Source organism: Ochotona curzoniae, unplaced genomic scaffold, assembly GCF_017591425.1.
Source record: "Ochotona curzoniae isolate NIBS_2020 unplaced genomic scaffold, NIBS_Ocur_1.0 contig_430, whole genome shotgun sequence".
Lineage (NCBI taxonomy): Eukaryota > Metazoa > Chordata > Mammalia > Lagomorpha > Ochotonidae > Ochotona > Ochotona curzoniae.
In genome coordinates, this window is record NW_024466219.1 from 6,315,026 (window position 1) to 6,330,829 (window position 15,804).

A 15,804-nucleotide genomic window follows, 5' to 3' on the forward strand; every position below is an offset into this window, starting at 1 on the left:
TCCATGAGATTTCACGTTACACTAGAATCAAGAAATCTTGGTCACAGACAGATGCCCTGTGGCTCACAAGGTCACATTTTGTTTGTCGTGCTTTTCACTCCAAGGAGCTAGCTGGATAACTCATGGCAGGCTCTCTGGCTCAGAAACCAAGGAAGCCTAGTGAAACATACGCCAATTAACAGACACATCACTAACAAACAAAAAAACACACACAGAGGAAAGAACAAATGTGGATTTCAATTCTGGATTTTCAAGTTTAGCTGAGTATATTTAGCTTTTAGTAAATTATAGAAAATCATAAGTGTTGATTAGCTTTCTATTGTTAAGTTACATAATTTTTAAAATAGCCAATCCAGGAACAGAGAGTATTAAATTCTGCCTATACTTAAGTCTACCTGTCCAGAATGTTACATAGAAATGTGCTTTTCATTTTTCTGATAGTTAAAATAGCTGCAGGTATTCTAGGGGCCAGCCTTGTGGAGCTGCACATTAAGCCATAGCTTGTAATGCCTGCATCCCAGGTCAAGTGCCACTCCTAGCACCACTAGTTCTTTTCCTGGTAATCCAAGTGGGAAGGCAGCAGATGACGCTGCAAGCACTTGGTGCTTACTGCCCATGGGGGAGACCTGGATATTAGCTCAAGCCTTACCCAGCCCTAACTCTCATCACTTGGTGAGGGAATGAGCAGATGGGAAAGATTCTACCTCTCCCTGTTGCCCTGCCTTTCAAATAATTAATTTTTAAAAAATAATATTTCTGTTTTGTTAAAACAATTCAAACCAACATACTTATCAAACACTTACAGGGGTATATTGAAAGTAACACACTGAGACATTGCTTATCTTTAGCATTTTCAGCTTCATAAGTTAAATAAAAACAGACTGGCCAGCCTAGTCTGCACTGCCACCTTGCTTTGGTAACAAACACAACACTCACTCATAGAGCTACCTGTTACTGTTAGTCACGAGTGTCTGAGGGCAAGAGCAGCCAAAGTGAGAGATGGACAGGAGCAGTGCTGCCTTAAATGGTCAGAATCAGGAGCAGGAACAGAAGAGGAGGAGACGCAAGGACAGGACCAGCAGCGTACATCCAAAGAGGAACAAGAAGTACAAAAAAGTGCTCAAAGTAGAAAATGCCAACCAGTAATAAAAGGAAGCCCTTGGCCTTCCTTTGGAAGCTGGTGAACACTTTGTGCCCAGAGGAAACGAAGTGACTCTGCATTACTCAGCTAGCTCATCGTGCTCTAGGTTTGCGGAGTGATGCATAGCTTAGAGAGCCACAGGCAGGGAGGAGAGAAAACTGTCAGTTCAGACAGCGGATGCAGAAACTCAAAGAAAAGCAGCTGCGTTCCAGCCCGCAGGCAGTTAGCACTGACCACTGTCCTCCTGAGTGTCATAATGAGTTCGCCTCACACCATGAACTGATTGTTTCCCTGAAGCTCAGAGGGAAGCCTGTAAATTTACATACGTATTGTCGAAAACCTGATGCTATGTGGTTCTTGTGGTTCTCCTATTACCAGCTTCTAATTCAATGTTTGGGGCTCACTGTAACCTCTTGTCAACAGCAGGGTTTTACATAGTACAGGGAAAGATGCTCATTTTATATCCTGAAGTTAATAAAGCAGTTTTATATATTCATAAAGTTAGTAAAGCAAAATTCTTAAAGTGAAAAAGTTAATAAAAAGTTTTTAAAATTAATAAAGCACAAAGAGACTTCTCAGGTTAAAATGTGAATACACTTATAATTTTTTTCTGTTTTAGAAATATATTTTCAAGCTCTGGAGATGTGTGGCACTATGATAAGCCTTCACTGCCTCTGCATAAGCATATCTCCTCCCACAGAAGATAGTAACAGACTTGGACCAAGGCAGCTCACACCTGCAGGGTCTTGGCAGAAACAAATATCTCCCTTTTTAGAATCCATCATTCTTGCCACAGTTTCATTAACTGCCTAGAACTTTTTACCAAGTTTAGAAGAACTGCTACAAAAAAAGATATGAAGCTTTATCTGAAAATATAAAAAATTGCAACGTGAATAATAATGCCCACTACTCAAAATGATCCACATGTAGAATCTGAAGCTCCCACCACTGGCATAGAGGAAAAGAGTCATCTAATGCAAGTGCGCATGAGCAATGGATCCCGGTGCCACCACTAACCGCTGCACGGCAGGAAACAAAGTGTGGAAGAACAAAATGCATGCCATCCGGCAGCACAGGCAAGTGATGAGGCTGAAAGAACCAACACACTGGACACCAGAGCTCACTAGGTGCGTAGGGCAACAAATGCTTCCCACGCTGTACATTAAAATAACCAAAGATGAGGGGACTTAGATTTAAACTCAGGTATTCTCAACTGGTAATTATACATGTGGAAAAAAATAATGTTCTTACCAAATAAAAGGTCAAGTATTCTACCCGGCTCCTATTGAGTAGATATTATGCAACATTAACTATGGACGTTCCTATTCTCAGGAGCCCATCCACTGATGGGCAAAGCACAACATCGTAAGGACTAAACTCAACCTGAGTAAAACTGCCACCAACCTGCAGAAGAGGCATCTAGCTCTAGCCAGTGGAACCTGGAACAACTCAAAGTTGGAGAAAATGCATTAGCAATAATTAAACGAGCACTCGGGAGCAAAAGGAAACCTGTGTGGGCTGGAACAAGGGTTGGAGATGCTGAACTTATCAGATGATTCTTCAATATCAGATATGGACCATAAAGGTGAATCAAGCTCATGGGCAAAAACTCCTTCCAAAAAAAAAGCAATGACATCTTCTAATTTCACGTAGAAACTAAAGTGTATTATTTTGTTACCATTACCTCAAGGCAATGCTCTAAGAACTGCATTCTGAACCCAATGTGTGCAAACATGAAGGACTGCAACCTGACAAGCAGGGCTTCTGAAGCCACGTGGGCTTGAGCGGTGAGAGCCAAGCACACAAATCAAAGTCTGTTGGGAAGATGATTACAGAGCCTGCCCTGCACGGGTGCTTTGAGTTAAGACAGCTGACAGATCCGGATGTGCACATCAAAATGCCTGGCAGATAACTTATTAAAATATAAATCATGGGGCTCGGCTGGCCTTGTGGTCTAGCAGGGAAAGCCACCACCTAACACCAGAATCCCATATAGGTGCCAGTTCTGGTCCTGACTGCTCAGTTCCTTGCTAGATCCCTGCTAAATGGCCTGGGAAAACAGAAGATGACCCAAGTTACTGGTCCCCTGCCACTCACAAAGGTGGACAAATGAAGCTTGTGGCTCCTGGCTTCAGTTTAGGTTAGTTCTGTTACAGCCCCTTGGAGAGTGAACCAGTAAATCAAAGATCTCTCTCACTCTCTCAATTCTTTTATCTCTCTCCCTGTTCTTCCCTTTCCTCTTTTTTCCTCTCCCTCCCACTGGCATCATAAGGACCAGCTTACCGTGCTGCACCACACCCTGGCCCTTCTCTTGAGCTTTTTAAAGACCACTCCATATGTAAGAGAAACAAGGAGTACAGAAGGGAGTAAGCAGAAGGGAGTAGCAATCCCAGATATCAAACAGTAATTCACAGATTTCACTTTATTAAGCTCAAATACATCCAATGTTTCATCAGCATTTCATTAAATATTTAACACATAGGTGCTACTGGGCTTGATGAAGATAAAGTGCAATAGGTAAGTAAATTAAGGTGCAAATCTGCAATGTGCTTAACATCAGATGGAAGGGAAGATTCCAGTTAATAAACAAGAGTGATGCTTAGCACGAGAAGCCCCTTCCATTAGCGAATTTCCATTCCTAAAAGAAAACTTTCACGTATAAGAAAGGAATGGACAAGGTATAAAAATATATTTAATTGCAAACTTGTATTTTAAAAGGAATATTGTGCAGAAACATGTAGGAAATTTTATTGGACCATTTGATTCCCTGACAGAATTACAACTCAACTTGCTGCTTGTAATTAATAACCAGTTTTGCCCTATTGTTAGACACCGAGATATGCTTCTTTGACAACACTTGTAACAGTTCTTTCTCACAAGGCTCTGCCAGCGAGAACATCCAAAGACAGCTCAGATAAATACAGTCTGTCTTACACTACCAACGCCTGCTGTCTCAGTGATTCACACGCAAGTGACACCCGAGGCAGCAAAATCCGAAGCCAGAGCGTAAGTGCTAGCACAGCTTTCCTGTCAGAGTCTGGCAGTCTGTATGCACAACTGCCACAAATAAATGCTATTTTTAACTTAAAGCCTCAGGAAAATGTGTTATAAGCAGCTTTTTTAGGAAAAGGGGGAAAAAAGTAAGACTTTGAAGCTTTGATTCCAGGAAAAGAAACTTGGAAGTCTCTATGCACCCGGCACTGCAAATGATCATTTCCTAAGCTCATTTTAAGTCACTCACTAAATCTGTGCTGAAGTAATTAATAACTTAGCTTTGATTAAACTGAGATACAGACACTTAAAATGTGTACAAAGACAGTCAAGGAGCTGAGACCAAGTCAAGGTTAAACCTAAGAATGTTTGATTCCAAGGCATGCTCTCCATGAATCAAATGAGATTTTTCTTATTGGAATCAAAATTGCAACTTTTCTTCAGTCACTTGCACGAGGTGGGATTGAGACTTTGAGGCAATAACTACTACAGCAAATAACTACTAACTGGTTTTCCTTAAGATTTGCTTATTTACTTAAAAGGCAGAATTAGAGAGGGAGTGACAGAGACTTCCATCCACCAGCCTTCTCTTAACATGTGACAGCAGCCAGGACCAGGCTGTGCCCAACCCAAGAACCTGAAACTCCAGCACTGCCTCCCACAACGTGGCAGGGGCCCTGGCACTGGTAGCACCTGCTACCTCCCGGGCATATTAGCAGAGAACTGAACCAGAAGGACAGCAGCCAGGAATGCAATTAGCATTCCTATATGATGCCAACATCACAAACAGCATCCTAACCCTCTGCACCACACACTGATTTTCTTAGTAAACATTTTCTTAATAAACATCCTAAAAAAATAACTGATTTTCTTAATAAACCTTAATGCACCTATGATCATTCCTCAATGATAGCATGAAGGTGGATGCAGTCATCATCCTAAAGGTACCAAAGTTAGAAAAATGTCAGTTCAATCAACGTAGGAAGTTACTGATATGCCAATCAAAAAAATCAAGAAGGCCCACTTTCCAAAAAGATCAATCACTGTGGTCATTCAAAGGTAGGAACATCACGTGGATAACAATGACATGAATGATCAATCATTCAGGCCTCAAGAGGACAGTTCCTGCTCATCAGACTTTTCAGAGCAGTCACAAGCTGACACATCAATACCAGCATCCTCCAGACTGCAAGCCGGGCGAGCTGAACCCCATCCTTAGATGGGGCACTCTGGCCTGACAGAACCAGCGAACCTAAACATGCAGCCAGGAAGCAGTTTAAGCCCAGGCTGGCTTTTCCTCCTCCTTCACTGCCACTTGTGATCCCAGATCTCCGAATGGGTTTTATATCCACAATGAAATACACCACTTCTCCTGCCTCCCTATCTCTGCTTTATTTCCCTCCTGTATCCTTGATCAGAAATAATAGTGTCATTCATCAACTGTAACATAACTGCACGCTCTCTAACCTCTTCCATTAAACTGTTATCATGGCATGCTCAAAACTTAGCACAGAGCCCTAAAAATGTTTAAAACACACTTAATGTATAAACACTCCATAAATAATGCTGTCCCATCACTTTAAAACCAAAGAAGTCCCTTCTACCTTGGCTTCCAACACAAGTTAACTGACAAGTCAGGTTCATTCTAAGCACCGTCCTCAGGCTGCCTGGAGTACCACTGAATTCCTCACAGACAGCCACTCTTCCTCTCCAAGGTGTCTCACCTCCACAGCACTGTCTCCCAAACTCATCCTCTCTCACACAAATACAAACACACAAGTTACAACACTTTTAAACTCACGGACCTTTTCCGCTGTGTAGTTTCTTGCCTATGAAATGATGTCTATCTACCTCTAAATTTCTAATTATAGAGCCAATTGTTAACATTTGTGATCCCTTTAATGTGACAATCTTCAAATATTCATTCTGCCAAACAAGATTCGTAAGCATCCATATATGTAAACTTAATTTCATAAGCTCAAAAGGCAAGGATATTTCCAAAGCCTAGTGAAAAAGTGAAACTGAGAAGTTCCCTAGCCAGTGTTGTGGTACAGTGGTTGTTAAGCTGCTACCTGCAACACCAGAGTGCTGGTTCAAGTCTCTCCTGCTTCGCCTCTGATCCAGTGCCCTGCTTATGTGCCTAGGTAGGCAGCGGGACAACATCCAGGTATTTGGGGCCCTGCCACCCAAGTGTGAAAACAAGAAGGAGTTCATGGCTCCTGGCTTCATCTGGACCCAGTCCTCACTGCGGCCACCTGGGGCGTGAGCTGGGGGATGGGTGAGCCAGACCTTTCTCTTTCTCTCTCTCTCTCTCTCTCTCTCTCTCCCCATCATTCTGCCTTTCAGGTCAATAAATCTTTACAGAACAAACTGGTCTTTATGGAAAACAATCTCCATTCAAGTGACTACGTCATCTGAGAACAAACACAAGACACTGATGTAAACCCCATAAAATAAAAAGTGGCGGAGGTTAAAACTGGCTTGAGGCTTTAATGAAGCAACATAAATTTGTAGCAAAAAAAGGAATCATTTAATCACACTACAAGAAAACATAATGATCAAAAGTCTACAATAAATAATGCTTGCATAAATATTAGATAACGATGTTTAAATACGAGAGCTAGGCCAATCCTGGAGGACAATCAAGCAATTCAAAAGGATGACATGCTATGAAAGAAGTATCGTCAACTAAATCACAACATGGATTAAAACGAATGAAGTGTTTTTCAAAGGCCCCATAACAGACTTTAGAATTGGCAAAATCATCTACACATGACTCATCAACAATGAAAGAACAGATTATAAAATACTTTAAGTACACGCCTACCTATTTTTGATTTACCACTTCTAAAAGACAAAGAAATCTTATAAATACAAGTAGTATGAGATGTTTGAGAGACTAAATAGTCCGGGTACTAATAAGACATTTCAGACTAACATAAGGTGTTTCAAAAAATTCCATGAAAAACTATGAAGTGCAAAAAAAATAAATAAATATGATTGCCAAATGTTTTACCAAAATAAACATCTTTTGAATCCATTTTCCATGAACTTATTGAAGTAACAAAATGTCCAAGAAGGTATTATTTTTCCTCCACAGTTCTCCTTATCTCAGAACACATTCTCCTAGCAGCGACTGCAGGACCCAAAGGTTGGAGGGTTTTTGAACTCTGCTCCTTATTTCATATCACATATGTAATCCCTCAAGCTTGTCTTCTGTTCCCTCACATCATACCCTGAGCCTATCACTAGTTCATGTCACATCTCTCATCTACTCCCAGCTACTGTCATACCTTGAGTGTTGAAACAAACTTCTAACTTTGCACTTCAACATTTATTTATATTTTTTTTAATTGGAAAGGCAAATTCAAAGAGAGGAGAGACAGAAATCTCCCATCCACTGGCTCACTCCCCAAGTGGCCATAATGGCAGAGCTGAGCCGATCTAAAGCCAGGAGCTTCTTCCGGGTCTCCCACGCGGGTGCAAGGTCCCAAGGCTTCGGACTGTCCTCTACTGCTTTATCAGCCCACAAGCAGGGAGCTGGAAGGGAAGTGGATCAGCCAGAATATGAACTAGCACCCAGATGGAATCCTGGCATACGCAAGACAAGGACTTTAGCCCCTAGGCTAGTTAGTGTGTTGGGCCCCAGACCTTGCACTTTCTACTATCCAAATCTTAGCACCTACATACTTCCCGCCTTACACACACACACACACACACACACACCCATGAGTATGCATCTGCAAATTTGTCTGATTACATCACAATTCAAAATTTGCCTGTGATTTCCATATCAAGAAAACAAATCTAAAGTCCTCACCAACATAAATTATAGCTAACCATATTTATATTTTTTACAAATTATCTTTTGAAAAAGAAATTGCTACGTATAATTGGGTTTATAGAATGATGTGGATACAAACAGACAGCAAAATAGTTACCACAGGCCCTGCGCAATAGCCTAGTGGCTGAAGTCCTTGCCTTGCATCTGCCACTGACACCAGATCTAATCCCGGCTGCTCCACTTCCCATCCAGCTCTCTGCTTGTGGCCTGGGGAAGCAGTCGAGGATGGTCCAAAGCCTTGGGACCCTGCACCCACGTGGGAGACACAGAAAAAGTTCCTGGCTCCTGGCTTTGGATCAGTGCAGCTCCTGTGGCTGCAGCCACTTGGGAGTAAGTAAACCAGCAGACAGATCTTTCTCTGTATCTCCTTCTCCCTATACAGCTGCCTTTCCAATAAAAAATAAATATTTAAGAAAATATAGTTACCATATATTGAAGCAAATCAACATAATCACCATCTTATACAAGTCTTTTGGTAACCAAAAGTAGTTAAAATCTATTTATTCAGTAAACTTCCCAGCACGACCCTATCACCTTGTGCTTCATGTTGCACTGGCCACCTGCAGGCTTGTCAGTGCTATCTGCTGCTTTGTGCCTCTGAAGCTACGTCTCCCTTCTATGTCCCTGGGAACCACTGCTTTAGTCTCTATTTCTTTATATCTGACCCTAATTTTTTGAACTCCACATATGGTAAGTGAAATGAACCAGACATACAAAGAAATAGATTTAATGATGCCACTTATCTGAGAGCTCCACTTCACTGTGTTTAAGGAAAGTATTTCGTGTTTCTCAGGCTCTGGTTCCTTAGCCTAGGGGAAGAAAGGCTGTGACGGGCATAGCAAGGAGGGGCTGGGGAGAAGGAAGGCTCTGTTCAAAGTGTTTCTACAGGAGAAAAGTTACTCCCAGGCTTGCAAGCAAGGTTATATTATTTTAAATCGCCTGTATAAAAGACCAAACAAACTAGCCAACCTGTGACAAGCCTTCCACAAACGTTCAAGAGCCCATGTTTTTTCTATTGTTGCCCACCTGTCTTCTCTAATCAGAGAAGTACAGCTTCCTGGGAGTGTGGGCGCTCAACACAGCAATGAGAGGATGAAACAGTGAGGAGACACACCAGGCACAGTAACTTCCCAAGTGGCCATTGTGCCTGGAGTCAAGATCGTTAAGACAGCCATCAGACTTGGCACACTGCAGAGCCTGGACACAACCCCAGCTCTGCCCAGACTCCAGCACCCTACTCAGGCACACCCTGGGAAGAACAAGGAACATGCCTACCGAGACCCACTCTGCAGCACCGCTGGTAATCAAGCCATGACACATGGAGTCCTAGACGGGCTCCTGGTGCTGGCTTCATCTTGGCCCTGTCTGTGTCTCCTCTCTCCCTCATCAATAGATAAATAACTTAAAAACAATAGCTTCAACTGTTTACCTGTGCCTGGGGATTGTGTAGAAAAAAGCAAAATACCTATAAAAGATCTAGTCGTACAGTCTTCAGTACATTATAGATAAAGTCCTCTTTCCCATTTCACACCTATACAACATTGAGATGTTTAAAAGACTAATTTCAGGGCCCGGCGCCATGGCCTAACGGCTAAAGTCCTTCCATGAACATTTTCTGGGATCCCATATAGGCACCAATTCTAATCCCAGCGGTCCCACTTCCCATCCAGTTCCATGTTTGTGGGCTAGAAAAGTAGTTGAGGATGGCCCAAAGCCTTGGGACGCTGTACCCATGTGAAGAGCACCTGGCTGCTGGCTTCAGATTGGCACAGCACCAGCCATTGCAGTCACTTGGGGAGTGAATCATCAGACGGAAAATATTTCTGTCTATCCTCCTCTCATATATATCTGACTTTGTTTTCTTTTTTTTTTTTTTTTGAAGATTCATTTATTTTTCTTGCAAAGACTGGGCCTGGCACAATGGCCTAGCAGTTAAAGTCCTTGCCTTGAATGCTCTGGGATCCCATATGCGCGCTGGTTCTGATCCCAGCAGCTCCACTTCCCATCCTGCTCCCTGCTTGTGGCCTGGGAACGCAGTCAAGCACGGCCCAAAGCCTAGAGACGGTGCACCTGCATAGAAGACCTGGAGGAAGTTCCTGGTTCCTGGCTTCAGATTGGCACAGCTCCTGGTGTTGTGCTCACTTGGGGAGTGAACCATCAGATGGAAGATCTTCCTCTCTGTCTCTCCTCCTCTCTGTATATCTGACTTTGCAATAAAAATAAATAAATCTTTAAAAAAAAAAGACTAATTTCAGGATAGTTTTATTTCAGTAAATTTGTTTAGACTATCTACATGTTACTGTTTCTTGGAAACTTATTATTTTTTTAAATATCAGCAGATCTTGTACCCACAGGCCTGGGCTGCTGTCTTTTGCCATCTGTTTTAAGATTTTTCTGAAGACAGTTGGGATTAAACACAGTCATGTACTCTATAGCACACAACATCAAATCCTTCTGCCAGCTGAGAAGGTGAATGATGTAGTCAACATGTTAAGTATCTGCTCTCAGCCGCTGCGCTTGATTAATTTTAATTGATACATCTTGCTAATAAACTAGAGTACTGTAAATACTGAAGCTCGTTATTTTTTCCAGGACAAGGAAACCATAATCCCCAATAATTCGCCTCATCTGTTGGCTTTCTCTACAGTCTGTCAAAGTGTTGGTTGACTCAAATTCATCTCTTTTCTGAAGGGATTTTCCCCTTGAATTTCACATTTAGGAACTGCTGACAAGGTCATAATGTGAGATGGCTGGAGAAGGCAGCTCTGCCCCAGAAAAGCTGACAACGTCCGCTCCCTCTCCTCCCATCTGTCCCTGATACACTCCACAGGTTCACATAGAGTCAAACCTCGTACAGATGCTAACATCGCAGCACTAGGACACAGACAACAGGCACCAAAATACAGCCGAGGCCGGATGATGTACAAGGAAGCAGTAAATCGAGTTACATTGATTTCATCATCACACTTGGATACATATCAAATTACCACACTGCATCTCGGAAAATGCACAACAAAAACGGAGAAGAAAAGCTCTATGCATCAATGTCCATCATTTCCCTTCTACTGGAGACTTTTTAGATACATGTTCCTTAAACAGCCATGTGATCTCAGTGGTAATACAAGGTACTGTGTCAAATTTCAACAATCTTTAATTTTTCCATTGCCATAAAAAGAGCACACATTTATGAAGGTTATTATGATGGTTCAATGCATGTATATACTGTGTAATTCCAGTAAGGATAAATATATCTCCTTAAACATTAAACATTTCTTTATGGTGAAAACTTTGAAAAATCATTCCTGCCAGTTTTTTTGGTTTGTTTTTAGAGAAATATACACCATCATTATCTGTAGTTATCCTACTGTTCAACAGAATACTAGACCCTTTTACCCTGATCTAATTACAGGTACCTGTCTTCCTAACGTTGACTTATTTCACTTAACATAATGACACCAAGTTCTTTCCTTGTTGTTATAAATGACAGGATTTTATCCTTTTAAGGCTAAGTGGTACTCTACTGCAGATATGTAGAAGATTGTCCTTATCTGTCCATCAGAGATGGATAGATTTCCTCTATTCTTTGTATTGCCTTTCAAGTAGAAGAAAATAAGACAACAGAGAGAATCAAAGAGATCAACCTTCCATCCATGGTTCATTCCCCAAACGCCCTCAGCAACAGAGCTGGATGAAACCAAAGCCACGAGTTGAGATCTCCACTCGGGCCTGTGCTGTGGTGGGACAGTTCTAACTTCGGGAGCCATCATCCGATTCCTCCCAGGATGCATTGGAAGGTAACTGGACCAGCAGCAGAGCAGCAATACTCCAAATGAGATACAGGCACCCTGCAAACCCACTGTGCCATGCTGCCTGCACTATTTTCATCTCTCGGCCACTGTGAACCAGGTAGCAACAAACATAAGTGTGCAGGAAGTGCAGATGTCTCAACAGAATGATTTCATTTCTCCTTGAGTTATCAGCTGTGGAAAGGCTGACTAGATCTTTCATGATCTATTTTCATTTTTTTTAGGAACTTCCATGTGTCACAGTAGCTGCACTAATGTACATTCCCTTCATCAGTGTGTAAGAATTCCCTTTCCAAATGTGAGTTTCAAGTCATGGAACTCACGGAGAGATTACCACTGCAACAGTGGTTCTCAAAAATTCCTTTCCTCACCATCCCCCTAAGGAACCGTTTCTTCATTTTTCCCCTAGTTGATCCTCCTCATGAAATGTCATTACTACAGTGTCTTCCCGATCTGGCTAGGTACTACAGCCTGTTGTCAAGGCCTTTTTCCATCACTCAAGGATCAACTTTCACTCCTTCGGGGCAAAATCACAACTATGAGAGTTCACCCATAGCACTGTCATTCTATTTCCTCTTCATCATTGTCTTAGTTACATATTCTCATTCAGATATATGAATTCCTCTGTATATGATGTCTCCAGAGAGAACTGAAAGACCAGGTACACCCACCAAGGTCCATTGCCTACAGGATACAGTTAAGAAAATATACAGGTACATACATATCATCTCCTTTCTCTATCCCCCTCTCACAGATAATGCATCCTGGATCAGATTCAAACTCTGGCAGTGCAGCCTTGAAGGAAGAAAGAAGTCTATAAGTGCTCTTTGCAAATCATGCATTGAAGAAAGACCAAGTAAATGTGAACCTCTAGTCATATGCTTTAAAGAAATACTTCACTTTTCTGGGCTTTCCTGTCCACATTTATTAAACAAAAATTTAAACAGATAAGTCTTACCTATTCATTCAACAAATATGTATTAGGTCACTGGAAAGTCCCCATGAAGACAAATACTGCTCATCAGAAGGTGAGTATAAAAAAACACTGCCTTCACAAATTCTTAATTGATAAGCAAGCTATTTTTCAAAACATCCGCAATGAACAAGCTATTAATTTTTATAAATAACCTGTTCTCGTTGATGTGTGGTCTTTTCAGAATTGTTGAACATTGTAGTTGGAATTTGTCACAATCCTTTATTTCCTACAACATGACTGTGCCAACACTAATTTAGACAGTCAACAAAGATAGCTTCCTTGCCTTCAAGAAGCATCCATCATAGCAATGGACATAATCTGTAGGATATTTTATACACCAAATGCATCAAGTGTAAGAGCCCTGGAAAAGGCTCCAAATCGGCTGGGTTCCAGTCATTGCAGCCACCTGGGGAGTGAACCAGCAGATAGATGGGCTTTCTGTATCTTTCTCTTTGTGAATCTGCCTTTCCAACAAAACTTAATAAATCTTCTAACGAATTGTTAGTGCAAACTATCTAGAATTATGTACAGTGAAAATCCAAATCCTGGCTTTGGTAAATGTTACACCACAGTGTATTTTCATCTCAGATGGTTTTTGGAGTCAGGTCTTTTGGCTGCCTCTTACACTGTCCGTTACTGAAACCAGAGCTTACCAGCAGTTGCAGTCTAGAATTATTGAAGCAGTAAAACATAAATAAATCTACTCAAAAATCTCCAAACACATCAAGAAAAAGAAAACAGTTTAACATAATGAAATTCTGGCTTTGGTTCTATTCCGGCTCAGCTCTGACAGGTGCTCGGGAATAAGCCTCCAAAGCCAGCAACTCCTGTTAAAGTTGGCTCTGTATCATCTCAATCCGTCAGCTCCACAAGCACCCCTCCCACTTCCTACAAAGACTGACTGCATCTCCAACATCCTTATCTTGGAAGTCATCAAACAGGCTCAGCAGGTGAGCTATCCCATACAGTACTCTGACCCACCACCAACTAAAACCAGATTAAGAAATCACTCAAAATCAGCACTTCATCTTTCTCACCCATAAAACCAGGTTCCTAACACACTCTAACTTGTACAGCTGTTCTGAGGTTGAAACAAGATGGTACGTGAAAAGGGATTAGCATACCAGCTAAAAAATACAGAACCATAAATTTTAGCCATTATAATTCCTTCAGTACACCTCTTATCAACTCCTAACACCAACAGGATCTTGATCTTCATCACAGCAACATTAGTTTTCCTACTAGTTATCTTACCAAGTTTTCCTTCATTTTAGACATTAGTAATAATGTTTGTGTTCGACTTCTTTAAAGTTCTTAGCCTGTACATATTTTCATGCCCTGCTTCTGAGTTTTTTTTTTTCCCATCTGACTTCACTAAAGCAACCTAAGCTCCTAAGCTTGTTAATTCATAGTCACTGGATATGTGTGTGTGTTATCTTTCAGCGCAAAAAAAAAAAAAAATAGGTAGGAAAGATCCACCTCTCACAGCCTTGCCTCTCAGAATATCCTATTCGATAACTAGACTCAGCGATGGCTTGCCATATATGTGAACAGGCATTGGACTCCAAAACCACTATCGCATCAGTCCGTTAAGCTCAATAAAAGCTCATTATCTCTAGTGAACTTTCAGTTGTTTAGACAGTGGCTATTCAATCTGCATGCCTGTGTCACCTTAAAATCTTGAGCAGCAAGATGATGGCATAAAGAAACAGGGCCTTTGGGGTCACTGGGATGGCTCTACTGCTAAGAACGGGATTGGTATCCTTCTAAAGAGGCCGGGAGCGCTGCTTTGCTCTGTCATGTCAGGATACAACCAGACAACACCAGCTGTGAGCAAGCAGTTCTTCACCCAACAGCCAGTCTACTGGATTTCTCAGCCTTCAAAACTGAAAAAAAAAAGAAACTTTTGCTCCCTGTAATCCATTCAATCTATGGTATTTTGTTGTGACTTCCTGAATGGACCAACTGCATGGAAAATTCACCTAAAGCTAAGTTTACAGAGACCAATCTCTGTAAACCTGTTCAGAGTCTGGCACCAACACCCTCTGCTAGAGCACTGAACACAGGAGAGGTTCAGAGTCCTGCACCCAGGCCTTTCCCCAAGCATGGAGCTTGGCAGACCCACAGATTTCGGTGCCTTTTTCAAAGCAGCCTAGCTCTAACAGGCGTGCCTTTCTTAACTGAATTCTACTCAAAAAACGTAGTTACCGAAGCAGCTAACACGTCACACACAACTGCCTGAGCCCTATCAATAACTCTCATCACCTCCCCCCTAACAGCTATCTGCAGCACTCAAGTCATTTGCTTTGCCCTGCTCAACTAACCCTGTTTCCCACCTGTGATCATTATCAAAAATACGTCCTGTGCCTGCCTATCCAAATTTCTAAACTGATCACTTCTCATTTCCCATATTGAAAAATATCAAATATCCATTACACTAAATTTAAAATCAGCTGGTATTAATTAAAATAAAGATAATGAACTCCACTGACTGGACCTCAGGAATTTGGGTCTCTGCTTACAATCTTTCACAACTGACTAACCATCTCTGAACTACACATTTCTGATTAAGGTATCAAAATGTTAACTAACCAACTTCAGGCAGGGATTTCACTAACTAAAATCTTCTATGTTGAAATATTTTAACAATAAACACCAGAATGTTAACAGTCAACTACAGCTGTACCTTTTTCCAACACATACACATGCATCTGAGCAAGGCTTCTAACACTTGCCCTGCAGACATTTTGCGTCAATCACCTGTTGTTGAGAGAAAGCCTATGCATTGTAGCACAGTTAAGACACCCCTGGTGTGTGTCTGTGAGAGGCCAGCAGCATCCTTCTCCAGATGTAAAAGGCAAAAAAAAGTGTACAGACACTGCAGCTGTCCACATTCTAGCGAAGCACTCATTAAGCACCAGCGCCCTAGCTCTCCAAGATCGCCCTTACTCCCCCACACCACCTTTCCTTGCTTTTACTTGTGAGAGTCCTCTCCTCATCCTCTCCTACCCCAAAGTGAATCTCTGAACATGAAACACCACAAGAG